The 27,018-nt window shown below is 40.7% G+C and overlaps 1 long non-coding RNA gene across 1 annotated transcript in view; it reads right to left on the reverse strand.

Annotated features, from left to right (window-relative positions):
• The window catches only part of LOC121066143, a 43,089-nt gene extending 38,438 nt beyond the window's left edge, over nucleotides 1-4,651 (reverse strand). The window contains exon 1 of the long non-coding RNA XR_005817544.1: nucleotides 4,531-4,651. This is a non-coding gene — a long non-coding RNA (uncharacterized LOC121066143). The remainder of the gene's footprint in view (nucleotides 1-4,530) is intronic.
• Nucleotides 4,652-27,018: the final 22,367 nt, after the last annotated feature.

Below are 27,018 nucleotides of genomic sequence, written 5' to 3' on the forward strand. Positions count from 1 at the left end.
GCCAAGATTACTAGAAAGCAATGATGAGCAAGCTTTTAAACATTGGCATTCCTTTTAAGCAAGCAGAATTTTAGAAGTTGATGTGAAACAAAAACTTTCAGAAACTAGCGTTTCTTTCTCACTTAAATAAGTAAATAAATAAATGAAATAAATAAAACCATTGCTTGTACAAGCGTGATTGAAATAATACTTAGAAGTTCATTAACAAACCACAGAATTATAGTCTAGTTTCTCTCAAATAAAAGGAAAGCTAAGCAAAACTAATTGCTCTCAGTAGCACAATGCAACTGTGGATCCGCATGTCCTGGAAAGCTTAAAATATGGATCCAGGGAAAAAACAGTCAGAGATTCTTTTGACTGAGAAGAAGGCCTTGTCGTTTTACTTCTCCAGATAACCAAGGCCATAAAAGTGTCGTGGGTGATGTGGTAGAAAAACTGACTTCATTATTCATATTTTCTTATCTATTAGATTAGTCATATTAATTAACATTAAGTAGAATAGCACCTTAGTCTTTGAAATTTATGTGTGACTCAGTTCAATTATTTACAGAATAATTGCTAATTAAATAATGTAATTCATTTAGAAATAGACACATTTGTAAGGGCAAGTAGTTACCACTTTACAATGCAACATTCCTTTAAATTGAGGGACAAAACAAATTAAAGTGAAAGAAGAGAAGAAACTTCAAGGAGAAGACATCACTTACAGAAACACAAATATTCCAGCTGAAGCCAAGCAACACTGAGTGCAGGTTTTATAAGCTTCTCTGGTTGAGCTTCTGCTGATAGGATTGTCCTTCACACTCCAACCGTAAATCACTAGATCCTTTATCCAGCAGTAAAGAATTCATTTGGATATAACAGCTCCTAGAGTCATCCTGCTCCTTTAAACCTTCACACAAAATGAGTTAATTCTGAGGCCTCCTACGCTGAATCCCCATTATTTGAGCCTGCAGCCCCAGGCTTGATTTAGCTACATGACCCACCCTGTATTGTGTCTCCGTTAATTTTATCCCACCTGGGAGTAAGCTAAATAGGCCACAGGGAGCACAGAATCCCCCAATAGACCAACTACCACATCAAAACCATTTATATATATATACATATACGTATAGCTATACATATACATGTATCATACAAGAAAGGGACCAGAGAGCCGGAGTGTGGGAAACGTGAAGAGAGGGTGGAAGGCTGCAAATGTTTTGGAAGTGTTAGGCCACAAGAGAAAGAGGGAGAACAGTGTGGTGGGTACTGCACTAGGGATGATGGCAGTATCAGGGACAGGTGCCCAGGGAGGTCTGGAGGAGGAGGAGAAAATTGTGGTGTGCACAAGATCAGAACTTGTCCTACTAGAAACAGAAGAGACTGGGAAGTTGAGGAAAAGGAGTGTAGTAAACCATCAAAGATGAAGGAAAACGCATGTGGAAGCAGGCACGGGAGCAAAGATAAGGTTGTTCAAAGCTGTGATTGGGACAAGGGCTGTGGTAAGAGTGAGTGGTTGGTGGTTGGTAACCATAACAACAAGAAAATTTTTTGAAAAATGGTGAAAAGGTACAGCCCCAGGAGGGTCCTCTGCAGCTGGGAGAGCATCACCCCACCTGCAAGGGAACAGAGACGGTAACTCAAAGCTTCTCAGTGAGCTCTTCTGTACTTTAGTCTAAGCTTTTCTGTGAAATATAAGGCATTTGATCTCCACATAAAAGCTTCACCTAAGTCTAAGGATACTGATAGTCACAATTCTGGATAATTATGTCTCAGACAGCTGGCCAAGAAAAAAAAGAAGTGGATTTAGCATAAGCAGGAAAACAAAAGAGGGACCATAAGTGTGCTCTACTTGCTTATCCGTTCCAGGTAATTTACTAAGGAATAGGACTTCAGTGGATCTTTTCAAGACCCACTTAAGGGAGTAAGCATTAAAATATCAGAGGTACAATTAGAGTATTATACAATTGCAACATAAAAACTGTAGACACACATAAAAATCCCACAAACTGCTATTTTACCCTGCAATTGTAACTGGTCAGATGCAGTAGAGCATGGCAGCAGATGACGGTAAGTCTCACTGAAATCCATTGCAGTTACAGGATAAGGAAATATGCAAAATATATTTAAACCTGAGTCAAATTCAGCATGGACAATAAAAACAGAAGGCCTTGGACAGCTATCCTATGCAAAGAACAGAATAAAAAGTCACCACTCAGAAGCACAGAAACTTTAAATTTTGTTAAAAAAATAAATAAATAAATAGCAGAATTCAACCATATTCCAAAACAGAAAAGAGCTGGAATTTTTATGCTAATTACCAGTGTGAAAATGAGAGTACAAAGCAGCTACTTTATTCCTATAAGCAATCAAAACCATCAGACTTTTTCCAAACTGGATTTACCTGGCTCAGTGTGAAACAACACATGCATTTAATTACTAGCTGTGGTTTATTTGCATATCAATGCAGACATGAAGCAAAATACGTTGTTGGCCCACTTTTTTTCTAGCACCTGCTCAAACTTATACAGCCAATCCTTCTGAATCCTGTCACTTGTTAAAATTCCAAGTGTGCAAGCACAGCAGTTGGAGTGGGGCAGAAATAGCCACAGGTAGGTTAGCTTCAGTTTCTTTCTTAGTTAGCAGAATGAAAACAGTTAATGAATGTGACTCATATATGTTTGCAAATCCCCTCTTCCCACACACCTTTAGGTCAGATGTGCCTGTCCCAGATAGCCATCCTCAGATAAAATGTGGAACGTGACAATTTTTTCTTTAGGGGGCACAAAATTTACTTCTTTTCTGACTTCAAACCGTTTCTTTGAAGTAGGAACTGGAGCAGCTCTATTTCTTCACAGTTAAAAAAGTCTTTCCTAACCTTAAACTTCACTAAGGACCTATTTGGATGTGGATTTTAAGGATAATACGAGATCATTTTAGCTGGCTTGATCTAACAAGCACCTTCTAAAAGCTTGGCCGAAAGCAAAAGTCAAATTTGACCAGTTATTGAAATGGCTCATGCAAAGTGTTGATTCCACCCTATGGCTTCAGATGCTTACTATCCTTACTTGGCCTTAATTATAGCTTCAAACCACCACTTAGGCTGTGCAAGCCAGCTCTGGTCCAGCTGGGCTGTGTCTAGCACTCAGGTTGCCCCAATGCATGGCTGGGGCAGGCAGGCCGTGTTTCCCTGCCCGCTGGGCTGGCAGCAGGGATGAGGAACCCACTTCTCAGGCACCCACTCATCAGTAGGCAGCAGCAGCTCCTTGCTGGTGGTCCTGTCCTCTTCAGCCTCCTCTGCAGCACCAGTAGCTGCTCTTTTGCTCCTGAGCCCCACAGACTGTGCTGCCTGGGCTGCCGCTGCAGTTGTAAATGCCAGAGATGCAGAGTGGGAAGAGTCAGCAGCAGTGAAACAGCAACCCCACCACAAACAGTAGCGCTGGCCTGGGTTATGCTAATGCCAAGGACGACACAAAAATCAAACATCCTCCTAGGGAGGGCTTGCAAATCCCCCTTAAGGGCCTGTGGCATATCCCCTCCTTGCCGGGCCTGCAAGCTCAGGGGGGCTGGTGCACTTTGTGCCCTTTCACATCCTGCATTCCTGCATGAGCCCACACATACTTCCTGAAACCAGTGTCCTGCCTACAGCCACAAAAAGCCGAGACCATCTGGGACTAGTCAGCACCCTCTGTTACTCTAAACTTCAGGCTAAACAGAGTTTAAAACGGTTCCTCTGTCCTCCAGAAATGTTGAGTACACAAAGCAGCTCCAGAACCTGTCCCTAGAAGAAGCAGCCTCACTGCTCTCCAGCAGTGTAAATCTTCATCTGAATCCTGCCCTACAAGGTGTTCACACCTATGGAAATTACATGTTGTGTAGATTACACAAATCTGCCTGAGGGGTGGCCTGTCCTAGGTGCAGCAAGACTGTCTAGTGGTAAGTTTTCCGCAGCATACTTTGTTCCTCCCAGTGTTTGTGACTCAAATCCTTTGACAACTTAAAAAGAACAGGAAAAACATAGCCTTCTGAGCACCTTCGCTCAGACTGCAGCAATTTAATAATGTATAAAATAATAATAATAATGTCATAGAGCAGTCCCAGTTTTTCTACACTCCTTTTTACCGTGTTCTGCAGCCTTACCACTGCAGGTTGTGAACACAGCTCTCACAGGGTAATCATGAAAAGGCTGAGTTGGTATTTGGATAGGAAACCCACAGGGAAGCCCAAGAAGTAGTTTAGATTACTCAGTTATGGAAAGAACACTTTTCTCGTTGTATTTATATGAATTTCTACATGTGTCTTGGGAGACAGTCCTGTCTCTCAAATATTAAGATTATCCAGGAAGCTGTAGGCCAATGATTTTCAATTTTGTGGTCCATAATTTATTTTCTGTGGAGGTGTACAGCTCTGTGTAATGAATGGAAGTCTACAGACACAACGCTTGCTTAGTCAGCTTTTATAGGTCTCTTAGAAGTATTCCATAAAAACAAAGGTGTTTATGGACTGAAATTTATACCAAAAAATAAATAAATTAAATTAATACATCACCGTTTCAAGCCACTTGTGGTCTCTAGTGTTCTCCTCAGTGTTGGCAACTGAGCCAAACCCAGCTGTCGAAAACTACATTTTGAAAGCATAAACTTCCAAGAACCGTCAATAAAATGCTGTGTTCTTTGCCCTTTGCATGTGAGTTATGGAATAGGATAACATTATTAAGTCTGATTAAACTACTGCCATTTATTAGCCAGCACATAACTCTAGCATGGGCTGCATTTCAATCAGCAGGGCTGCCTTGCTTTGACGAGTTCAGAATCAGAAGCACTAGTGGAAGAAAATATACGGAGCCCACATGGCTACCATCTTTAAGGTTTCTCTTCATCTGATGGAAATCTGGAGGGGCAGCAGGTAGGTAAAAAGTATGGAGCTGTTTCTCCTCTCTACTCAGGGAAACCTGGCTACCAAGCTGGGCCTCTGGATAAGTAGCTTTGCATGTCAGCCTCTTCATTGCTTGAGAATGCTGTTGTAATTTGTCCCACCTGCCAATAGCAGGCCAGCAGGCAGGAACAAGCTCTCATGCAAAGGTATTTTGGTCATGCCTTTTTTTTCTGAAGCCAAGATCCTGGCAACCAGGATAAGGGAATAAAGTAGCTCTCACCATCTAACTAAAGAGTCTGGTGGGTGCCGATGGCTACATCTGCCCATTTTAGGATGGTTTCCTTTTAAAGGGGAGCAGAGCAAAACCAGACCCAGCAGAGCAGAGGGTGGGAACCCGTTAATTTCAAATATCATTAATGTAGAATATTCAGGAAAGCAAATGAAGCAAAATGCAAAGGAGTTATTCTCATTTGCCTGGGTTCGATACAGTGCTGAATAAAAATAAAATTCTCACACTCATTCATCACTGAAATGAACAATCACTGTCAATTACTACCTGCATTCAACACTTAGAGAAATTATTTTACAGTACTCTCTCTTCAACATTATTACTAGTCTTATTTTGTTTAATGTATACCCCAGCTCATTCAAATTCTGCCACTTCTGTTAAGTGCTTTTTATGAGTTATTGATGCTCCATTGTTTTGCATGTACTTCATTCTTTACCATCTGTGACAAGATTTTTAATCTTTATACATAAGAAACCAGGCTCAAGCAAGAATGACCTGTCAAGAATACTTACGGCTTTGTGGTTAACTCTCTCCTGAGTGCAATTTAATCGACATGGTGCTGCCTGACAACATGCAAGATTCAGCAACATAAAATCTAGATGCTAACCATTTGAGACCATCAAAGAGGAAGGTATAGAGGCCTGGGGATTTGAAATCACACAGATACTGGATCATCTGGGATGTCCAAGTTTCTTTAACATTAGTTAAACATGTGGATTTGAACTTAGTTTTAGACAGGGCAACTGCAATTTTGCATTTTAGTGCTGTTTGATTTTTCATATTGGTATCGTAACAGACCGTAGACAGCAACAGCAAAAATTTCCAGGTGCAGTTCTGGGCCTTATATTTATGAGAAAAATTCACTGGGGGAGTCAGATTATCTTCAGGAAGCTCTTGTCAGGCAGTCTTTGTCCTCACTGCCAAGCAAACACGGCACTTGCTGCAATGTTTATCGATATGGTATGAACTGAACTAAAGCCACCAAGCCATGTCTAACCTAGAAGGCAGCACTTGGCCACTGCTCCAATAGGCATTTCAGGATAGACACTGTAGGAAGGAAACTCAGGGTGGCTCCACTGTGGAGCCATAGAATCACAAAATCATATAGGCGGAAAAGATCCTTATGATCAAGTCCAACTATCCACCTAACACTAAACCATGTCCTTAAGGACCACATCCACATGTCTCCTAAATACCTCCAGGGATGGCTACACCTCCACTTCCCTGGGCAGCCTTTTCCAATAACTAACCACCATTTCCATGAAGAAATTCTTCTTGATATCCAATATAAACCTCCCCTGGTGCAACTTGAGGCCATAAATGATGGGGACAGAGATTGTCTGTGGTAGTGATGAGGTTTGGGTGACTTGGGACTATGTAAGAAACCTTCTGTAGTACTTACAGAGTAATCTTCTTCCAAGTTTTCATTCTGCTCCAGTAGTCAAACACTCATCAAAAGCTGGGCTGCTTTAACACAGAAAGCTACATGCCTCTTGACAGTTTGGTACACCTGGCAATGGGACCATGCTCTCTCAAACACACTGATGCTGACCTTGCTAAGTCAGCTGAAACACTTCAGTCATTGAAGGCCATTTTAAACCAGTCCACTAGGTCTCCTTTACCCATCACATTAGATTTAGACTTTCCACTCACATCTTCAACACCCTGCATAACCACGTACTTTCTATGTATACAGGTTTGCTCTCTGTACTTACCATTGACATCAGTCTTGATGTCCCACTTACCTATCTCTACTGCAAGCTTCCCTGTGCCATTCTGCCCTGTTCGTGAGATGCAGTGCTGATTCTGGTTCACTGAATTTGAACTTTTGATTCAAATCCCTCCTTTAAATTCATTTCAGTGGTGCCTACAATTACTGGCTCACTGATCATAATTATTTTAAATAAACCATTTAGTTAAGTGATCGAGGTGTTTACAAGCCCCAACAGCTTAACAGCTTGATCTTACTGCTGTAATGTGTGAGGTAGTTCCTCACGCCATCTTCTCCTGCTGTTTATTGCTCTCCTTCTAATCTAAAGTTAGATGGTAAATTCTTCAGGGAAGTGATTTTATCTTTCTTTTTGTTCAGTGTAGTGCCTGTCATGTTTTAGGGCACAATAAAATGTAATACAGAATGTGTGCAAATTGATACCTGTAATCCAACACAGACTCAAACCTGCTAATACAATTAAGAAAAAGTCAGTCTTAAAAATCAAATGTCACAGTATGTGTTCAGTGGCCAGTAAGAATAACAGAAATCCAAGAGTATATGAGTCTTAAGTGAAAGGCTTAATTTACAAGTCTCCCTAAAGAAGCAATACCACACTTCAGGAAAATTGGAAAAATATTCAACTGAATAGTTCTACAGAGGTGCTTAAAACTCAGCAGATCGAATGAATGTGAACTGCCTATTTTAGCCTATGCAAGCAGCCAAGAATGTCTGTTTAGAAACAGTTTTCCAGGACATAGCTGTCACATGCTCCAGATGAATGTTGTGCTTGCTTCTAGTGGAGCTGAAGACTATGACTTAATCTTATCTGTTTAACATCCAAGAATCCAGTTTTAGATTTTTGGCAGCTAACATATGCTTCCCCTGTGGCAACTGCATAATAACATAATATAGTTTAAAAAAATCCAGATCCTTTAAGGCTCAATTACCTCATGAAACTATTTTAAAATTCAGGGTGAACAAAACTGCAGTATTTCAGTTTACAAGCATCATTTTAGTTTACAGCTGTTTTAAAGGACCATTCTAATGTTTTATGTCTTTCACCACCTGCAGAACCAAATGAAAATATTTATTCTATTTTGCAGAGGGCTACCAAAACCAAGAAAGCAGAACTGAGTGCAAAAAGAATAAAATTTTTAAAAGAAAGATAAGATCCAGGATAACTGACTTTATTACCACTCTGTAACCATGAAGATAGTTTAAAAAATCTTGCAGAGCCAGAATAAAAATAACCTATAGGCAAGTAAGAATCTTTAAAATGGCCATACAAATGAGCATTTCTATTAGTACTTATAACCTTAATGCTACCAAATTAGATTCTTAATATTTTTAATTACTGTTTTTAAACAATGTATGTACATAAAAGGGATCCCTCTGTTTAACCTGTGGAATTAATGTGCCTACATTCTAAGCTCTTTGGGTAGGAACTCTCTTTTCAGTGATTATCAATACCAGCTGGAGGCTCTGCTGTAATGTAAAATAAAGAATAAGAAAGGGAGGGTAGAATAAGCCAGACTTTGAAAGAGCACTGCTTGGGGCCAGGAGAGGCAACCTCCTCCCTGAAATAGGAAAGGCTAAAGAGAAAAGAAATCAGTCGTGAGGAGCAGAAAAGAAGAAAGTGGAGCAGGTAAAAGAACAAGGTAAGGGCTGCAGCAGGGGAATAGTGGAGAGGGAAGGCAGAAAAGACAATAGAGTTGAAAGGAGTAGGTCTTTTAGGTTTGGGGTTAACTAAAGGGTTAACCAAAGGGATTATGTTAGCACTGGTGGAAAGGGAGTCAAGGGTTTAAATAAATGTCCCGGATGGGGCACCAAGCAGAAACCCCAGGTAGCTCCAGCCTCCGTGCAAAAGAGTCAAAGGATTCAGTGAGCAATGTCCAAAGGAGCTCTGCCCAGATGCAGGAGGGAATTAGGGATGGAACCAGTGGGTTTCCCTCCCCTGCTTTCTCTTTGTGAGCAGTTAAGGGATGCTAAAAGGTACTGTGTGATGGCTTTGTTCTGACAGCACAGCAGGTACAGGTGTTGCCCTTCACAGCAGAAAGTTCGTGCTGCTTTACTAATGTCTGTTAACTGCAACGTATACCAGAGGGGCCAATTGAGTACAAAGTGAGCAGGCAAGCGTCCATGTCCTTTTCTGCTCTTTGCAAAGATGGCCCTAATGTAATACTTGTGATTTCATCACCGGTGTACCTATTTACTAGGAACTGATATGAAACCATATATACATTTCATTCAGAATAACTGTCTGGCTGCAAGGCTTTCAGCAAAGCTGGGAAAATGATAGGCAAGGGGGAGGGAAATTCCCTATGAATTATGGAGCTGGTCAAACACCAGAAAAACTGGTGTGTCAAATAAATGATTTGAGGAAAAGCAGCCACATTCACTGAACAGTGAAGAGTTTCTTCACGTTAGAGACCATCCATCTAAATTTCCAAGCTGATTCTGATCCAGACATAATTTCCATTCCTTCATGTCTCTTCATGGCAGGCACTGATAATCTTTTCATAAATAGTTTTAGACCAAGAATTATTATGTGAGGAAATGTATGAATAACTTTGAATTACAAATAGGTTAAAGAGTTTCACAGCCTGTCTGTGAACTATGTACTAGTGAGGAAAAGCAGCTATCTTCACTGAATAAATAATTTGTTCAAAATTATTTGCTCAGTCTGGACTTACAGACTTACCAATTTGGCCTGGATTCAAAGCAGTCATTAAGTGAAAAACTGTTTCCTGAAACTTACCCAACAGAAAGGTCAATTTTCATAAAACTTCTATGTATTTAGTCATTTTAGATAAAAGATGATTTTTTGTAAATAGCTCATCAGCACTGTAGGCCTGAGCAGCGGTGTCTGCCTGCATCTGCAGACAGTCTGGATCATTAACTTTGGGAAATGTAAAGTGCGCCATGAATCTCAATAGTGCGTTAACAAAGTGCTCTCGGGATCCTGTCAACAGCCCCTGGGGAGAAGAGTATGTGTGGGATGAGCACTGTGGCAGGTCCAAGCCAGTCACCCTAGAAAGGGTGACGACCAGTGGGCTTACCTGCAGCCTTCCCTCCTTCCAGGTGTTTTTCTCCTGGGAAAAGGGTGCTGAGCAGCACAGAGCCTCTTGGTACTCCTGCTCCATACTGTGCAGAAGGATGTCCTTGCCACCGGTGTTCCAGCTGGGGGTAAGGCCGTGGTATGGATGCCCAGTGTGTCGTATTGTAACTGAAGCCCTTCCTTTTGGCAGCCATGCCAGCCTAGGCCATGCCTGCTTCTTGTTCCTGTAGCAGTGCCTCAGTTGTGCTGGCACAAAGGTTTATCTGGCTGTATGGTGAACCATACGAGGGACTGACCAGGAATTATTGTAACCTGCTGAAGAAAGTTGTGGGCTTTTAAAACCAAAATAAGAGGGGCAAAACAGCTTTCAGCTACCAACAGCTCACTTCCTGAGTTCTGGAGTTAGCTAGAAACCAGTGTCTGCATCCTTCTTCAGTGCCCACTGAGACAGGCTCAGGGGTGCACTCTGGGGAAAGGATCCTCAGAAGCATGACGTCAGGGACAGAGGCCACTCAGTCCTTCTCTCTCCACCTCCCAAATGTCCTCCTGCAACTTTTATGCACCATTGGATCCAGTCCATTGGTTGAGTTTCAGGTAAATGTGCTTGAATTATTTTATTCTTTTTTTTTTTCTTTTTGATTGTCCATTGAGTTATGTGTTTGCTCAACAATTTAAGATGATTATTTAAAGCATGCTTTTATTTACATAGGAACTCTAAAATATTCAGTGAAAGTATGCTTGAATAACTTTTGCAGCAAAGTAATAAGAAAAACAGGTATGTGGTTGACAGCTGTGGAAAAGGGACAATGTTGGGTGTCCATTAGAGCCAAAACAGTGATAATTTTTTACATCTTCATTAGACCTTGTAAACACTTCCACACTTGATTAAACCTACTCCTGTTTAAATCAAGGAAGCTACTCACATGCAGAAAGTAAAAGCATACATAAGAAGATGGTGGATTAGGCCTAAATTGACACAGAGTATACTAACACATTACACTTAAATAGATTTTCCAGACCAAGGTCTGTGAGTGGAAAAAGAATATTATCATCAGAGTGATAAACATTCCACTAATTAACTCTAGTTTTAGATTATCCCTAGATATATCTCATAAAGAGACAGTGAGATTTCCCAGATCTCTCAGAAATACTCAGAAGGCCTCTGCAGCATTTAAAAGAGAGATTATACTCTGCAGTTGTGGGGTGGGGTCTTTTTTTTTTTTTTTAAAGGTTGTACAACTAGCAAAGAGCCCTTCTAATAATTACGTAAGTTACTTGACTCAGCAGAAACTTATTTGTTTAATATGTACCACACTGTTATGCGTATAATTAGGTTTAATATTAAAGTGTTGAAGCAATAGGAGAAATCTGATTTCTTAAGGATTCTGAACACTGCCATTCACTGACCTGATTTCTTAAGGTTTCTTAATAGTACCTCACTGACCAAATATAACTAAGTTTCAGTGCAAAGCTGAATAGATGGAGTTTAAAACATGATGCACTGACTGTGGCTTTATATGAAGTTGACTATAAATGGCTGTGTCAATACAAAAACTGCAGGGCTAGCATGAATGAACCTGCAATATTTTTATATAAAAAATAAAGGACTGAGCTTCAGATACATGTATTACCCCTGAGTGAGCTACCATCCAGCTGTCATCAACAGAAGTTTGTGTGAGGTCTTGCTGCCCTTATCACCAGCGGGTAGACTATAACAGTGTAATTCCTCATCCTCTGCTGCTCATACATAGACCACAAATGTGTCCATGGAGACTGAAGGATAGGGCAGCAGATGATGGTGATACTGTATAAACTAGTTGCAGGACAAAAACAAAGAAACAGCAAAGAATAAGAAGATTTGCCAGTTTCAATTCCAATACAACTTCACTATGCAGAAAGTGGTCTGCTACAGTCAGGGAACACAACAAATCAACAGGATATTTTAAAGACCACTGCCCTGTTTCTACAAGCCATCTCTGTAGGATGCAGAAATACAGACAGCTTTCCCCCAAGCCTCATCTCAGTCCCATGTGGTAGTCATTTCTGCACAACGTAGTTTTGTTCCAGCAGTAATAGAGGCATGGTCCCTGCCTGGTGCCTTTCCATACGCAATAACTATGTTACCAGCTATTGACTTATGTCAGCGCTCAGCTATGTCATAAATTTATAGGCAGGAAATAAAAACCAGTCCATCAAAATCAGTCCTTTGCTTGACTGTACCATTTTCGTGTAAGAAATATGCATATTTTTTAAGTAACTGAAATAAAGCATGTCACAAAATCCCTCAGCTTGGCATGTAGTTTTCAAGAGAGTAGAAGAAGCATTATTACATAGTTTCTAGGTCTTCCTGGAAAAAATAGTATGTGCTTGAAGGTAGTAGGGAAGGCGAAAACCTCTGAACCATTGAGGTTGGAATACTTTGGAAACCTACAGCACACTCTGGCAACTCTGAAGCCACTCTGAACTCCTGGCAAATTCATGTTGTCACAGATTTTTTTGTGGGTTGTTCTGTTTGCATAGAAGTCTGCTTAAATCAAAGTAATGGACACTGGCTCTTAACTACAGCAGAGGTAAATCTTTTGCAAACCATGGGATATGATTATATCAATGAAATCCTGGCCTCTTTCCAGAACTTCTCCGTGTCACTGCAAAACAGCCAGTAGTAAGGAGCAGCCCTACGTCACCTCTGCCATTAGGGATCAGTTGAACAGATGCAAAGCAGAGCTAAACAAAAGATGTCGAAAAAAGAAGAAACAGGCTTTTGCCTACAAACTGTGATTTAACCTTAGACCCAAATCCTACCAACCAGGCCTAGTAGTAACCAGCAGCCATAGTAACAAAAATCACTATCCCTGAGCATTCAAAAAGGGTGAAGCAAAAATCACTAGTTTGGCTTGACAAACCTGACATTGGAGAGGGAAGTTTTTACTGAGAATTTTGAAACTACAGGATGCACTTTTCAAACTTTTCTCATAGTTTATATACATCTGAGATTCTCCCCCCAGTCTCAGCACACCTAGAGCCAAAAACTTTGGGAAAACATTGAACATCACTAAAACTGGTCACACTCAGACAATGCAGATTTCTTGGGTAGTACAGGTTACAAATGACATGGCATTTGATGAGGGTGAAAAGCTGTTTTAAATCTATGTATTTCTGTCTGTATGGCTCTAATGGTGTTGGCCCAGCCACACTCATTCCTGTAGGAAATGCCGGGTGCCTGAAAAACAGTCCTCTCTGACATAAGAGAGAGATGGGGGGAACAAAAGCAGCAAGTAGGTGCACACTGGTCTCCCACTGGCCTCCTACATTATGTTTTAATTTTCTCCATCTTTCCATATGTTTCACATTCCTTCCACGTCCCTCTTCTTGCAGTCGGGTCCCAAGTTAGGCAGGGACTACTGGTTAGCTTCCAGTTATGAAAACAGTCCTAGAGAGAGGGCTGAGAAAGTATGAGCCAACACGCAAATTTTGGGCAGGAGACTTCTTGTGTGGACTGGGAGACCTGAACAAAGAGAGGGCAGGTGAATCTCCTCACCTCCTGAGAGCAATAAAGGACACAGGAGAAAACATCTCTGTGTTATGCCTTAAAATAATGTGGAGCAGCACTTTCCTGTGGGTTTTAGGACAAGGCAATCAGTCCCATTATTATTTTACTGCCATAAGGGAGCTCTCTTCAAATATATGGTGATAGAGCAATAATCTACGATGTACATCCTTATCATCACTTGTAAGTGAATCATATAAAACTCCTCCATTATCATACACCATAAAAAGATTAAGCCACACGCACATTTTAAGAGGTAATTATTACATTTAAAGAAATGAAACTGCATTCTGAACGATCTCACTACCTTATTTAGCACAAGAGACTGCACCAATTTATTTTTTTCTATTAAAGCAGTTTTTCACAATTCCTTTTTGTTAGAAGATAAAAGCTTAAAGCCAAGCACAGCTGCTGAAAAGCATTAATGAAACCTGTGTCTGCCTAACAGAATCGAAGCAGTAGGAGAGGTGGCAGCTAGCCACAGAAAAGGGCAGATGAGATAGGGAAAGCAGGAACAAGGGAAGCACAAGATACCAGGAGATAGCAGAGAATTACAAATGAGTTACTTGTTGCCATCCATTACCATCTATATCTGCATCTGGGAAAAAATGTAGTTTAGACGATTCACAGTTTTGGAAATGTCAGTGCATTATGATAATATCAAAACGGAACACCAAAAAGGTTCGGAGTGAATTACAACCACATTACATCCAGTAGGGTATGGGAGATCTGGTTACATCTAAATAAACGTGCATTTGGAAACTGTCATTTATGTGGTTCGGTGCTTTCTCAAATGCATATGCATAGTGTGTTATTAATCAACTGTTTCTTACAGACAAATTAATATACTACTTTTTACATTTCTAAATTAATTTATATAATAAAATGTGTTCTTTAAATTGAAGTAATGCAAGTTGATGTGCTTTCCTTGGTGAAGCAGATGTTTTAATTGTTAGATAAACTTCTAATCATTTGCTGCCTTTTTTTTTTTTCCTTTTTTTTTTTTTTTTTAAAGGAAAACGAAAGTATCTGAATGACCTCTCCTCCCCATGGATTTCAGAGCAGATACTTTTCTTGAAGATTAGGAGTCTCTTGGACTCAAGCCCTAACTCTTCTTGTTTCTGCAAAGTAGTCTGAATTAGTTTTCTCCTTTAACAAAAACTCCTGCTGTGTTGGAGAATCTCTTAATTACTTTTCAAGCTTCTCCTGTTATTGTGGAACTCTATGAAAATCTGATTACAGTGCTAATAAAAAGAGTGAATAATTGTTTTTTTCCATTTCATCTGGAGGCTTCAAAATACAAAGATACACAGTCACATAGCAAGATCGTGTTAATATAAATATATAAATGGTGCCAAATGAGAACCTTATGTCATAAAAATTTAACCATGGGAGCTCTTGAATCCACATCCAGTAATGTGAAGGAGTAACGAACAAAATTCGGTGATCGAGGTGTTTGAAATTCTTTATCAAGGAAGTTTATAAGACTAAAGTTTTATCCCTTCTGGGAGCTAAGAAAAAATATCCTTATTTCCCACAACCTTTAACTAAAAAAAAGGGGGGGGTGAGGGAGGATTTTAGCTCCAAGAACACCCAACCAGTTTGAACTGCTACAGCTGATAGTGGTACTTGAGAGGCTGGTCTTCCTCCAGACAAAGATTCTGAGCACACGGTCAGAGTTGCTTCAGTGGGAGCTGCTGTCTTTTTGATAGCAAATACAGACTTAAAGCTCTGCCCAGCCAAAATTATAGAGTACAAGGCCGAAATGGAAAACAGAGCTCTACAGCAGGGAATTGCAAATCTTTTATGGTTTAGTGGGTGCTCAAATAAATCTTCATCTCTTCTGTATTATGTCTTTATCCTAGGCCAAAACTTCCTATATCCCCTACCCATGGCAAAGAAATTCACAAGTCCCCAAACCACGACTTAAATGCTGAGGGTCAGGATAGAAGAGTTTCTTTTTTTTAAAGATAGCAATGTGTCCGTGGGGGAGCTGAAGAAAGCTCCTGCAGATATAGCCCCAGATGATGAGACTCTTCACCACCTCACTGGTTTTGTCTTTAAGAGAACAACTTCTGTTATTTTCTTTTTAAACTCTGTCTCCTCAAGTCAATTTGGGATGTATTTATTGTTTCCTCTGTAATTTATTCACTGAGTGAGTAGCTGTATATATGGCAAGACTTACCCTACCCAGTATTGGAAATCAGTGGGAAGACTATAGAAATTTGTTTTAAAAGCCTTGCCTTGAAAATACGTGTGCCCAATCATCATAAAAAGCATAACAGCAAAAGGGTGGTTTGCCACATTTTTGAATCGATGATGCTGACATAAATATAGTGAAATGTGGTTGAATTCTGTGTTTTATTTTTTACTTTGTTTTTAGAGGAAGCAAAGTGAAGTGATGGCGCTTCAATAGCCATGTGGCTCTGGACTTGCACGGTGAATGCCAAATCAGGCTGCTCAGCACTGCCTGCAGGAATTTAGCAGGAGCTGAAGCCACCGCCTGCCTGGGAGCAGCTGATCCGCTGCATCCTGCCTGCGGGCTGAGCTCCTGTAGGCATTTTCAGAAGCTAGACATCTGCCTTAAAAAGTGGCACTTTGGAGTCATTCAAATAAAGGAATGAAGGCACTCCACATCACTCTCTTCAGGCATCAGGCACATTGATATATACAGAGCATGCAACCTCACTTTGGTCCCGTGAGTTTTATGCCAGCATTCAGCCTCTGCTCCCCTGGTATTCAGAGAGATCTAGGTGCACAGGCTGCTCTGTGCAAGTTATTACTGCTTCGATGAACAGTAGCTTCCTGGGCCTCCCCGTGGAGAGCTGGGCAGCTTTTCAGGGACATTATACCAACTTTGGCTTCTTGAGCTTTTGTATTGAGCACAGAGCCCTTCTTGCCTGCCTGTGAGCCCTGGATATAAGGAACTATTGCGGTCCCACAGTGTCACATCCCCCTTTTCCCACTGCATGGCTTTTGCAGGCACTCTTGATACGAAGTCACTGGTGCTACAGCCCCACGGCCCTCAGCATGCAAGCCAAGGCAGCAAGGGATCCTGGTTATTGTTGTTTAGCTCTGAGGGAGAGGTGGAAAACACGTGTAAACATGAGCGCTTTGTTAACATTTAAATCTGTCTGCTGAAGCTAATGTGCCAGAAGAGGGAGAAAAAGTAAAACAAAGGCTGTTTGCTGTGCTGGCTGGCTGTCCTCAGGAGACTGACCCGCTGCCGTCACCAGCCCCAGCGCTGGCAGAGCACAGCGTTCCTCTCCTGGTCCTTTCGCCACCGTCGAGATCGGCAATTCCCCACTCAATACCCTGCTGTAACAAATGTGTGGTGGAGCACTTCTCTGTGGTTTTGTTTTCTGTTCCTTTTTTTTTTTTCTTTTTTTTTTTTTTCCTCTCCTGTAAATTCAGAGCAAATTAGATTTGGTGCTCTGCCAAGAACAAAATACTGTCTATTATTGTGAGTATTGTTATGGGCCAGATCTTCAAATCTTGACTACTGGCAAAGTGTGTTTGTCCAACTATTGAGTAAGTAAGGTATCTGATTTGGCCCAGTATCTTCTACATCTATGCCTTTAACTTTCTTTACTTCCAGAACATGAAAGTGAATACAGTCCCTTGAACAGAAAAAGAAAGGATAGGATTAAATAAGCCATCCAAGCAGTTCAGGAATCCCTGCTGCAACTATACGTGGCCTAGCTGATTTGACATCTCTGTTTTAAACAGCAAAATTAACTTTTATAATATACAAATAGGAGCTCTGATGATTCCAGCATTATGTGTATGGGTGGAATAAAGCAAATCCAATGTGAGCACCCAAGAGGAGAATAGAGGTCTAAATAATGCAGTATCTAGCAGCCACAATAATAAGTACCTTGTGGAAAGTTGGAAATGACTTCTGTTTTCCTTGCTGCTCTTTCTAATGCTTGTAATTTTCCAGCTCCAAAGCATCTTAGAGTTGGAACAAAGCAATCCTTACGACATTTGTTAAAATTTCTTTCATGTTGGCTTTCTGTAAACACTGCGTACTTCTAGCCAAAATCTCCCCTTTTGCACTTCACAAAAGGACAGAGCAGACAGCTTAATGTAATCCCAAAAGTTCAAATTTCAAACTAAGTTATTTTTTGATGAGTCTTACAAATAATTTAAAATCATTCCGAAATAGTTTAAACATGTGTGATATATGCCCAGACATTTAAAATTCAAAAAGAAGAATTCAGTAAACAAAAGTTTCATTATAATTGATTTGCCTATCTCTGTCTCACAAAATTTTCCCAGCATTGTCTGGGTGCGATGATGGCTGCTGTCATGAATACAAATTACATGGTTTAATATCTTCTCTTTGCTGTGAAAAAGTGATTAAAATAGAATTTTAAATTGAGTTGGTTTATAAAAAGGTTACGAGTTATTAGAGAAAATGTATTTTTACTGTAGAATTATTTTAAAATGACAGAATATGGAATGGAGAGGCATTCTAGAAGGACCGGAGACCTGCAGAGAATTTTTTTTTTTTGAGGTGAAAACCCTGGTGTTTTAGTAACAGCCTTCTTTGATAATCAGATTTGTTTTCAATTAACAGTCCATTCAACATGTGCATTGCATTATCAGGAACCATTGTGCTTCAGAGACCTCTCAGTGAAAGCAAAGACACAGTGGAGGGTGGTGCAAAGACGTTGGAGGTGGAGTCAGCCACACTTGGGCTACACCTGGGAGGAGCAGATTCACATCAGCATGGTGTTGTGCACTGCGGCTTCTGCCAAGGAGCATTTTAGCTTGGAGCTAGTGTCTCTGTGCAACTGGCATTGCCCAGGCCAGATGAATGTTACCCACTATACGGTATGGACAAACCCTATTTCTACTAGGGTAGAAAATAATCTGGAATCAGGTTGCACAGTAATACAGCTGACCAAATCCACAATGGCCAGGTTGAATAGGGTAGCAGCTAAGAGTAAAAAAAATTGTTGAATCATTTCTTTGTAGAAAAGGGACTGAAAATAAGAAAAAATATCTTCTTCGTATTCATACCCTTTCTATTCTTATCACTTCCATAACTGACCTCGCAAAACAGTCACATCAGACACCAGTTTGCAGCTATTTCTGATGTCTTTATATGTTCTCAAGAGAGCTGAGATGAGAAGGGGACAAAAAATCTAAGGCTTAGCCTACGTGAAAGAATAAATATTGGTAACTGATGCCCACGGGAGGTGAAGCTGAATGCTTATTCTGGCTGAGGAGATGCCAAGGTCACTGCATTTATTTTTACTAAGAGTACCATCCTGGTGTTAACTGTGATGACATGTATCTCATAGAGTCACATAAATTAATCTGGATTTACATTGGTGTCATCTCTTGTTACATTCTGCTAATCTTACTGATGCTGAGTTCTGTATTACCTTCCCAGCCCAGATCCCTCCAGTAAAAGTGTTTAAGAACATGCCCTTCTACCCAATTTGTACTACTGCTAATTACAGAGGTATGAACTGTCCCTGAGTGATCACACTAATTTCCTTCAGCAAGTGGATGTAGGAGAGTGCTCAGCCTACTGAAGGTAATGTCAATGCCACCTCAGTTTACGGATTTGATGTGTTAAATCACTTTGCGACTGCAGAATATTGACTATAAAAAGATTGAGATTCTTCTGGGTGATCACCATCTGGGATCGCTGATCTGAGACAAGGGTGTGAAAGCATGCAGCCTGTGTGAATTGTCTGTATCCTCCCAGTTGCTGCTGCTCTGCATCATTCTTTGAAGTATTCCCCAAGGAATGGCATACTACCCAGCTGAATCAAGTACGGTTAAAGCTTGCCATAATATCACATTTCCAAAACTGGTCTATTTTAGCCTGAAATTAGTTATTTGCCCTTTGTTTGTATATCTTGTTTCTAAATCTTAAAATATGCCTTTAACAGAACAGAAAGAATTCCCCCCTGAAAGCGTGTTGAAAGAGATGTGATAAATCAATTAGCAATAAGATATGTAGGGCTAGCTTGTTCAAACAATTCTCCTCTTGACCCATGCTTTCTCTGAGTCTCTCTGAAATTTAATTAAAGAATATTTCAAAACACTAATTCTGAAAATATGGTTGATGTTTTGTGTTTAATCAAACAGGATGGTTTCATTCTGCATGTAAACTGACTTTAAGAAATCACTTTATTATCACTTGAAGTTAAAGGAAACTCCTTCTCGGTATTTGTCTTCCTCCCCACTAAGACTGATTTACCAAAGCATCCAAGTTCAGCACTTAAATGGCGCCTTGGACCAAAGCATTTGTGCACAGACGTAAAATTACAGTCTGGGTCATGGCAGAAAACATAGGTATTACTCAAAAAGTAGTAGAGGAAAAGACACAGAGAGAGAAGTCTCCTCCTTATTTTGAGTGCTCTAATACAGCTGAGTTGTTCGGTTTGCTGACCAGTATTGAAGGGAGTAGAGACACTTCTTGTCTTGGGCAGTGCCCAATGAAACTGTAAGACAGTTGCCGTTCTTATGGTCCTTCACATCCACACACCTCAGATCTAATGTATAATTTATGTCAAGTCCACCACCCATACAATCCCATGATATTATAATTAATTACAAAACAAAACAAAACAAAACACTTCTGACAGTACTATTCCTGTTTTAATTCAACTCTCCATCTTATAGTTCTTCTAAGTTGATGTTAATCTAGAAATGTTTTCCACTTCTGAAATCAATCATCACTGAGACTGCTACTACTGTACATTAGAATCCCTTCTATAGGTTTCCAGATGTGTTAAAAGCATGAACCAAGGCCATCACAAGGTCTTCAGACTAAAAAGGAAGACTATCTGGTCATAAATGCCATATTTTGAGAGGTTGGAGGCCCTATATCACTAGATTATGATATATCCCGATAGAGAGAGGGTACAATTTCAACTACTGCCTTGGATTTCGAGGAAATCTGACTTTTAGTGTGGATGGTATCATAGCAGAACTCATGCAGGGGAATAAATATCTGCTCTTACAACTGCATGTCACCTCATGATGTTATAACAACAAATACAGTCATGCAGGAAACAACACTAGATAGGTATCTGCTTTGTGCTTTGCCTTTGAAGGTAGTTTAGATACTCAATGCCTGGAAGATAACAGTTCTCTCTGATTAACAGTCTCCCAATTCATCGTCAACCAATGATCTGTGAGTTAGTTTGTGAAGTGAGGGACTAAGGCATTTACTTACATTATCACATGGAAGGAAAATATGCACAACAGATTGGACTGGAGGAGGGAAGATCATCCAGGGACAAAGTCAAGAATAGAAAACGTGCAAAAAGACAACAGGGAAAAATAGAGAGTGGCTGGAAAGGGGAAGGGAAGCAGGGAGGAAGAAAAATAGCAAGCAGTTCAGGTAAAAAGGCCATATTTAAAGAAAAACAGAGAAAAAAGTAGCAGGTAAAAGAAAGTGACAAAAAAAAAAAAAGTGAAATGAAAGCAAAGGCAAAGGTACAGAAATGTGTAAAAGGACAATGGGAGGCTTATTCAAATAGAAAGAGTATGAAATGCTCTTATTATTCACCATAGCTTTTTTCTTCCTAGTGCAACTCTTTTCCATTTGCTGTAGGGGCTTTTTTTTTTTTTTTTTTTTTTTTTTTTTTAGTTTTGTGATTTTTTAAAGCTTGAAATACTCAGCTCTATGAGTTTTCTCAAGGTTAATGAAAGAGAACATCATTCCAGATGTGAAAATCTGTTTGCTACTAAATAAATAAATGAATAAGGCCATAAACTGACAGACAAGTCAAATTTATAATACAGTATCATCTGTTTGTTGAAGGGATAGAAGGAATAAAATACTTTATTTGTGCATAGATACATTTTGCCTTGGCTAGCAACCTTTTAAAGCAACATCATGTGCAAAACAGGTTTTACACGGAGTTCCCGTAACAGTCATATTGCCTGCAGAAGGCCAGCTATGAAAGCAATCCCCACCTTCAAAAAATAAAGTGTGAAGCCTCAGAAGGAAGCACAGAGGAATGAGACAGGGCTGTGGCTTTTCTATTTGGGTAGCTATATGAAGAGTCCTCTGAAGCAAACAACAGGCAACCTGGGGCTTTGTGTTCCTGGAAAATCTAAAAGACACTGTGAGCAAAAGAAGAGGAAAGTCCTACTGAGGCACGTGCCTTCCCAGAGTACGTTTTCTTGGTACCAAGAGGCTCTATGTGACTTTAAAACTGTGACAGATGTGAGGTTTGGATACTGGGATATTTTAAAAACTATAGGATTGTTATGAAAGACTGCAAGAAAAAGAAAACCGCAATAGGATTCATTAGGAACACTGAAGTATCCAGTAAGGACAAAGCTCACGCACCTGTACCTGGTACCTGCCAGGCACTCATACAGAACGGCAGCATGTGGCAAGCAAAACAAGTTTGTAGATTGGTTATTGTTTTGAAATACATCTTTTCTGTAATACTTTTGCCATCAGTAAGTAGTAAGGTTGGTCAGTTGTTGATTAATTCCATCTTTGTCCCTGATATTCAAGGCCAGATGCTGAAGCCCCTGGGATACCACATTGGGGCACGCAGCTATAAATTTTTGCTATGAACAGCAGGGAACACAGGTCCTAATCTTGAATCCCACCTAAAAGAATACGATAATGCAAGATCTACAGCTTGTGGCAAATTATATTGAAGGGGTTGAAGTGGTGACTGCTCTTCTCAAGGAGTCCTCATAAAGGTTACCAGACTGCTCCCGGAGGTTGCCACCTCCTAACAGGGTGGGCTGAGCAGCTCATGAATCAGCTCTGAACCACCACAGCTTACAGCTTGGCCTATTAAGGTAAACCAACATTGATTTTGGTTTATGCTAAACTGTAAGGTTCAAGAGCTGATTCACGAGCCGTTCAGCCACCCCTGCCACAGGGCAGATGCCTCTGGAAGGCAGCTGGGTTGGGGGCATTAATTAAAATTCACGGGCCACTGCATTTTAAACTGCCATTAGGTGTGTGTCAATGTGTTTATGGGGAGTTCCCTGTGGAGAAGACCACAAAAAATAACAACCAAACAGAAAGTTACAGCTCAGTCTGAAACTGTGATAATCATCATTTGTAGCTTACTTAGCATCTCTGTCTTCCCATATAATTTTTAAAACTGTACATTAGTGTTGTTATCAAGAATACAGCTGTCATCTGCAATCTCAGATGTAAGTTTTCTTCTATTTTATGAGTGAAAAAATGGTATCACAGTTTACCTTTATAGCTATGCTGTGGAAAATGAAAGTATTCACTGGTGCTTTCAAGAGCTATATTAATATTTTGCGTCTTGATCTGAAGGACTCATAATTCTTTACAAATATTAGGGGGGGGGGCTGAGCTTTTTGAAATCCATGTGACTATTATGAATATGTTATGAAAGGGAAACTAAGGAAAAGCTACTCAGTTTTTGTAGTCACACAAGTAATCTTTGCTCTCCTGACTTTACATCCCAACGTTTACCAGAAAAGACCATTCATAACAAAAACTGAAACCACATGAAACTAGGCTGGTTTAGGGTTTCAGTGCAAATTTTAAACTTAGCCCATTTTTATAAAAAGTCTTACTATGACATTCATGAGCTTTTGATTGAATTTAGATACGGTTCTGAGCAAACTTGCCTATAGATCTGGTTTGATGACCAAACTATGTAAAGTACATGAAACCAGATCACCCAAGCTTTGATACTTCTTAGTCACTTTTGGTTTGCATTTTGGAGTTCTAGACCAAAATCATATTTGAGGGAATGAACTGTTATGAATCAGAATAAAGAAAATGTTTATGTGAGGTTCTCCCCACCCCAAAAAACCACAGACTTCTGCACAGTTCTCTGTTTTCCCTACAAAATGAAATAGTGCTTTAAGCCTTCCTTCAGAAATAGACTAAATTCTTCTGTCAGAGGGCTTACCCTTGGTACAGTTTCTAAAAAGACATCCATTTTAAGGAGCACATTCCCTATAGTACATTCAGGACTGCTTTATTAAAATACATACATGGCAAATAATGTATGGCATCAATAAAAAGGTTTTATAGTGGCAATTAGGATTTGATCCAAAGTCCATTAATGTCAATGGAAATGTTTCCACTGATTTCAAAGGAGTTTGAAGCAGGCCCACATGAAGAAAATGTATAACTGCTTCTAGGCCTATCCTGGCCCACCTAGGTGAGAAGAAATCCGTGTGTGTTTCACATCTGCCCTACCTTCTGTGCTCTCACCAATGGATTTTTAATTGCCAGTAATGGCCAGACCATTATATTTAAATTGCCAGCCAATTTCTGGTCCATTGTTTCAGATTTGTGGGCTCTGCGAGCAGATGCCGAGGCAGCTGTGAAGCTCAGAGCTTCTGTGGCATTCACCTCACAGGAGATGTAGCATTGCAAGCCGTATAGCTGGTGTCCCCCGCAATAGGGAGCTCTGGTCCACTAAAACAGAGCTATCCAAGCTGCAGGCTCACAAGAGTGAAAAACTATTGCTGAAACTCTTCCAAAACCAAATTATATCTTCCATTGTCTCAAAGGAATAATAAACCCTGACTGGCTGATTGTGGAATATAATAATCATCTAGCTGAATTAGTGGGCATTCCTGGGAGTGACTGATTGCTGCTTTTCCCAAACAGCACTTTTTTTTTCAAGATAATAGTTCTTCTTATCTAAAAATCGGGATTTCTCTATACATAACTACATGACAACTAAAATTAACGTATTTAGAAGTGGTGAGATTCAGAATTATACTCTCTGGGTGCTCACAGTCAAAATGAAAAAAATATGGCTGTTGAAAGCTATTTTAGCCAACACACTGGTGGGGCCCCCAGGGCACCACCAGGCCTGACTGACCCTGCTCCCCCTGGGGATTGCCCATCCCAGGGTGGGGAGTAGATCTGGGAGTAGATCCCCCACCCAGGCCCAGGACCCCATGTCAGTGCTGAGGGGCTGGAGCCCCTGCTCCAGCGAGGCCACAGCAGGGCAGGCCTGCCAGGCCAGGCCATGGGCCCCACCTAGGCAGACCCATCCAAAGGCCCATAGCCTGGCCTCAGTTTGTCCCTGTCCCCAGGAAGGTGACAAGTGCTGGTGCTGCCCTGGTGCCCCCAGCTGCCCTGCTCCTGTCTGGGGCAGTGGGACGGGCCTGCCTGCCAGACCCTGTGAACCCCATGGGGAGCCCCTGGCCCCAGGGAACAGCCAGCCATGGAAGCGACCTGACACACAGCACTGCAATAACATTTAGACAAAGATGCCTTCATTGAGACTGGCGATTCACCTGGAATACCAGGTCTTTTGGGCTCACTCAGTCTGAACTGGGCGCTTGAAAATCCCAATATTGCGTAAGTGCAGTCTCATAGCATGTGTGAATCAGTAACATGCATTTTGTGACTTCAATTTATTTTTTCCAGATAATGGTGCCTTGTGGTATTTTCTGCTTTTAAGTAAGTGATGTCTTTGATCTTGTGAGTGGAACCCCAAATTTTGATGGCACCAAGCAATTTAACACCTATTTCTAAGCCCGATTATGGTTTTTCTATCCCACCTACAAATACTGGCCTCATAGAGCAATCATTCCCACCCTCATGAAAGAACAGGCATAAACACTATTGAAATGGGAAGCAGTTAGACTTTTCACCAAAGATGTCAGAGACTTGGGCACAAATTGTCTGTTTTCCTGAAGGAACACGTTATCTCAGGTTGCTGCCTTGAAAACAGGCCGCGGCATGGAAAGGGGATGGGGGACTTCTTAATCTCTCTTGCTAATGCTGTTCCATTTTGAATGGGATCATTAAATATTAAAAGAGTGAAAGATCAAAAGATACAGAATGACTTTTAGCCTGTTTGTTAGGCCTCTCACGTTTGCAGTTCCAATCCAGCGTAGACGTAGATCTTTTTTAGAGATAAGAAGAGTTGCAATGAGAAAGACCAAATAAGCCAGGCACCAAAATGCCATAGTGGTTGAGACACACTTCTGGGAGTTAGAAATGGTGTGGTTTTGTCCTTTCAGTCAGCAGACAGAATTAAATCTCCATTCTCCACATTCTCAGTGATGCCTCCATCACCAGAAGATTGAATGGGCAAGGGTCTTCTGCTCATTTAATTCCACGAGATGGATGTAGGAACCCCCTAACTAGAGGCCCCTACCAGATATAGGTACCTATATTTTTGGAAGATACTGTGCTGCTGTTATCTGTCTCCTTGCCACTTCCTAATGACTAGGTTAACCTGCTCACTACTCAGCCAAGTATTTGTGGACCTGCATTGTATTAATACCTAGCTCTTCTGACGTATTTCACTTGAAACATATGGTCCTATCTGAGAACTGTGAATTTCATTAGCCAATAGAGTTTTTATAATTAGAAATTGCAGCCAGGATCCCAAATTGTCTTTGTGGGCATAGTCCTCAACAATGCTTTAGATTCCAGTTCAAAGAACCTTGCCTAAAACAGGGAATCAAGACAAAGAGGCATTTCAAAGAGAAACTATAGGTTGGATTATCTAATTAGTTTCCACTAAACTATTAAACTATTAAAACTAGGTACTTTTATTTTGCCAGATACCACCTATTATATTCATGTGGCCTGCAGAATCATTGCAATATCTTATCAACCCTTTTTGCTGGAGCCCATCTGAAATATGTAATCCCTCTTTTTATTTCAGGTCTTAGTCAAGCATCCAAATTTAGACTCATGCTCAATGATTGCCTCATATCTGTTCAAGCCTCAACTAACAGAAAAGGTTTGAGTTATGTCTGTATAGCTGAGATGAGCTGAGTCCAGCAATGTCCAAACACCTGCTTGCACTGCTTAAAACTGTGGTACAGGAAAAAGTCTGCTTGCTTAGCAAGTAGATGTACACCTGTGTTGTGCCTTGAAGCTTTTTTAAATGAAGTGCATGCTTCACCTGTGTCCTCCCCACTGCTTCTCCATGACTTCATCTGCAGCCCTGGGAACAGTCCCAGTGTGATTAAGAGTGCCTGTCCCTCCCCAAAGTTGCTGCTTTCACTGCTTGCCTACTTCCTTGCAGGTCAGTGAGGAAGAGAAGCACTAGCTGTTCTGTTTCCTGCTCCCTGAAGCTGTTCTGTTTCTTCAGGAGAAACTTAGGGAAGAGCAGACAGGAGTTTGTCAGGGTCTACCTGCCTATAGGCAAAATCTTTTACTCCCTGCAACAGTAACCACTGAGGATGAGACAAAAGATATTTGTTTCTTCCTCCATTTTTCCTTGTACTTAGAAACTGGTTAGCTACTTTATTGGCATTAGTTGTGTATAAGGTGCCATAAACCAGAAGGGATGATTTAGGCTGATCATACTGCAGACATTCCCTTTTATTCCTTCCAAGTACAGCCCAAAGCAGGCTGTCTGGCCAGGATCTTCAGGAAAGAAGTGCAAAACATGAGTAGTCTGACTTACTGCTGCAGGGGACTTCCATTTCACTGGGGGAATCCCCTGCAGAGAACATGTGGGTAATTTCCACTCTCTACAAGGCAGACAATCTGCTTCAGACTGATTGTGGTCCCTTGGGTTTCTGAAATACATTTGGTCAATCATATTGAAAGGATTGAACGAGCGTGCTATATGGGGTTT

Source organism: Cygnus olor, chromosome 2 (assembly GCF_009769625.2).
Source record: "Cygnus olor isolate bCygOlo1 chromosome 2, bCygOlo1.pri.v2, whole genome shotgun sequence".
In the NCBI taxonomy this organism is placed as follows: Eukaryota; Metazoa; Chordata; class Aves; order Anseriformes; family Anatidae; genus Cygnus; species Cygnus olor.